Below are 3,741 nucleotides of genomic sequence, written 5' to 3' on the forward strand. Positions count from 1 at the left end.
TATCTTATATGCCCTTCTTATACTACCCATCTCTCATAAACTAAATCATTGAAATAATTTAAATGACGAAGTAAAAGAACGATAATATAAGAAAATTATAACATAGAATAATAACATAAATAAAAATATAAAATAAATAAAGTAAATCATTGAAATAATTTAAATGACGAAGTAAAAGAACGATAATATAAGAAAATTATAACATAGAATAATAACATAAATAAAAATATAAAATAAATAAAGTAAAATGAATTAAGTAAATGCGTAGCGAATAAATTCGAAAATAAAGTTATTAATTCGAAAAAGATTTTATATTTCCTAACTAACGAATTCTAACTTTTAAACCAACTAAAAAAAAAATTGAACTCCATTTTTAAAAAAAATAAATAAATTGTATTTATATTATTTTTATTTATTTGTTTGAATAATAAATAATAAAAAAAATAAAAATGTCCAAAGTATCACTTTAACTTGGAAAAATAATTTGATTTCGAACGTAAATAAGGAATATCGTATACTTTCAAACAAGATAAAAGGAAATCGGCCCCCCAAAAAAAAGTACCAATTTTTGAACACTATAATCCGTAGAAACTCGATTTTTAAGAAATTTATTTTGAATAACTAGATGGTTAGGCGCCTAGAAATTTATTAAAATAAAACCTTAGCTTCTAGATACCACTTTGTAACACCCCGACAATTCCCTCTTTTCTAAAATAACCTTTTAATATAAAACGTAGAGAATTATCAAGGCATTATCGCCCGTGTGAAAACGTATCGGCTTATTCAGAATTTTGCAGCGGAAAACATAAAACTAACTTTTAGGTTCATAAATAATCTATTACATATTAGGTCCAAACCCATTTAACTGAATTAAGGAAATACGAATGGTACGACAAATTTCAAATCCAAGTTAACAAATTAAATCACTTAATTAAACGAATAGAACTACAAGCTCTCTAATCCCGATCCCAATGATGCATCATCTTCAAACCTGTAGATGGTCAACGCTTATTGATCCTTAAAGACTGCTCACCAAAGATGGGTCATCACAGGATCAATAAGGCATAGCCATGATCAACACACACAAACAAGCACGTAATCAGCAAAGCTGAGTACTACATACTAAAACAACAACAATCCTAGCATGATACTATCAAACCAACAACCCTAACATGATACTAATAAATATAAGTAAGGACAGACAAAACATAATAAATTGACGATTATACTTGACTAGACTAAGCTAGGCTTAATAACCATAATATTATTTTAGTTGAAATAGACAATGGACCGAGTTGACCATCCAGAAGTCTTCACTAAGGAAGACGAGGTACGGGCGCGACTCCGTAACCTCAGTGACCTGCGATATCGAGGAACGTTTAAATAAAAATAGGACACGGTGATCAATCCGGTCCCAGAAAAGGCCATGGGCTACCACCATGAACCCCAACTCCTGTTTGTCCGTCACTTCAGACGTGCACAGTCTAAAGCTATTGCTATTCAGTTTCACTTTACATGATTTACAAATTGAGATTCCGTTATGACTCAACCATTACATAAGACAGACAATTCACATTTGTTCACAACTGTTTTTATCTTGGAATTAAGTGAGTGATCATAAAAGCATCAATCAAGACTCATTCCAACTTAACCAACCTTTCCTTTAACCATGAGCAACCCTGTATATGGGCATAGAGTTTCAACTTACTAAACAAGGTCCTCCGCCCTTATAAAGTAGTGAAAAGATAGAAAGGGAACAACAACCAATTGATCCAACCCAATCATATAGAATAATCTAGTGTTCCCAACCAACATGTTTGTATCAAACATCCATACTAACATGTTACAGTTCCTATAGTGCAAAATAAGTTCAATAAGTTTGTCCAACAGTATTAAACATGCACATTCCATATAACCAAGTTTGTCTATAATATCAACATCACCAAGTTCAACAATAATATCAACATGATTTCAACAATTAGCACACATTCCAAGCACGCAGGTATGTACGTACCTTGTGTAAACAAACTGCAAGACCACTTTAATAATTCAAAAGTCGCCTACGGAGAATTCTCCACCTAACAACAACCAATATAGACTCATATCAATTCATATTGAATTTTCAACAACATTAGGGAGCTTCAAACCCTTCCTAAACATAATTAGAACATTTTTCAATATCGAAACTTGAATATTTGGTTTCCTAGCATCATAATTATTGAATTAGTGATTGAAATTCGTTGAAAACTCTTTGCAAACATCGTACTTTAAATTTTCAGCAATATGAACTCATTTAAAAACTTCACCAAGGCCAATTTACGTTCTTAGAACATCGAAACAATAAATTTAATAAACCACAATCGTCCTACCATGATTTACAACCATTAAAACCTTAAAATTCATACTTTAATAATTAAAACCATTATTTCAATCAAATCGCATAATCCGAATATTAATAATTTAATTATATAAAACATAAAATCTGAAATTTATAGTTAAACCATAAAACTATAATTTAATCCAATAAAACATTAATTAAATTTGTAAACATAATTGAAAATCTAACTTAAATATTATTAACAAACTGAAAATAAATTAGTTTATAATATATAATCTGAATTCTAAATATAAATTATCAAAACTAATAATTTAAATTATGAAAACCTTAATTAAATTATTAAAACATAAATATTACATTAATTAAATAAAAGGGTAAAGAATTAACCAAAAAAGAGAGGAGAGGGAAGCTGCTGGCCGGCAGGCAGGGCGGCGCGGCAACAGTGGGCGGCGACGCTGGTCGGAGGAGTACGGCGGAGGGTGTCAGCGTCCGCGCGATGGTTGTTGGTGGTGCTGTGCAAGAAAACAATTAAGGAGGGCAACGAAAGGGGAGAACGAAGCAAGAGGTGAGAGGAAGGAGGTGCTTTACCGGCGGCGAACAATCGTTATGGGCGCGGCTGGTGGCGCGGTGGTGGTTGCTGCGAACGAAACTGCGAGTGAGGAGAAGGGATGAAACAACAGAGAAAGAAATAAGGGAGAAGGAGAAGATGAGGAGGTCGAAACCTTACCAGTGGCGTGATGGTGGTCCGACGGCGAGGGAGGCTGCAGCAACGAAAGTGAAGGCGGGAGAGAGGAACGGCGGCGTGAGGGATAGCAGCAAGGAGGAGCGGCGGTGGCTGAAGCAGAGAGTCTTGTGCGTTTTCACGTGAATGGTGAAGCAAGGGTTTGAGAGTTTTCTTTTGTTTCTCTTTTTATTTTTGTTTCACGTGAAGTTGAATAGGAGAAAGGGTTATGGGTTTATTTGGGGTTATTTATTTTGGGCTTTGTTATTTGGGCTAGGATTATAATTGAGTTTATGTTTGAATTCGAAACCGATTATGATTGTTTTCTAAGTAAAAACGTATTTTCGTAATTCAAATTCTTTTCAACATAAAATTCTAAAATTATTTTTGATTTCATAAATCGTTAAAATGTTTAGAATGTAATCAAATAAAATAAATATACGTTAATTATATATTTATTTCTAAAATTTATAAATTCTATTTAAATATAATTAACTATACGTTAAAATATATTAATAAAATGTATAAAATTATGGGGGATTACAAGTAGACTTAGGAAATCAATCTTATACGAATCCTAACCGATCAAGGTTTCGTACGCAAGCACAAACACACACGCAGGCGCAGCAGCCCACGAGGGGCGCCATGCGCGCGCGCGCGCTGAGCCCAGGCCCAGCAAGTG

General features: G+C 33.3%; 1 long non-coding RNA gene across 1 annotated transcript; it reads right to left on the bottom strand.

Moving 5' to 3' along the window:
* Nucleotides 1–2,725: 2,725 nt before the first annotated feature.
* Nucleotides 2,726–3,506, bottom strand: LOC130461156 (uncharacterized). Its single transcript, XR_008921547.1, has 3 exons — nucleotides 3,066–3,506; nucleotides 2,927–2,987; nucleotides 2,726–2,850 (listed from the first exon to the last, which is right to left on the bottom strand). It is a non-coding gene; the product is annotated as an uncharacterized lncRNA (long non-coding RNA).
* Nucleotides 3,507–3,741: the final 235 nt, after the last annotated feature.

This window comes from Spinacia oleracea, chromosome 5 (assembly GCF_020520425.1).
Source record: "Spinacia oleracea cultivar Varoflay chromosome 5, BTI_SOV_V1, whole genome shotgun sequence".
NCBI classification, from domain to species: domain Eukaryota; kingdom Viridiplantae; phylum Streptophyta; class Magnoliopsida; order Caryophyllales; family Amaranthaceae; genus Spinacia; species Spinacia oleracea.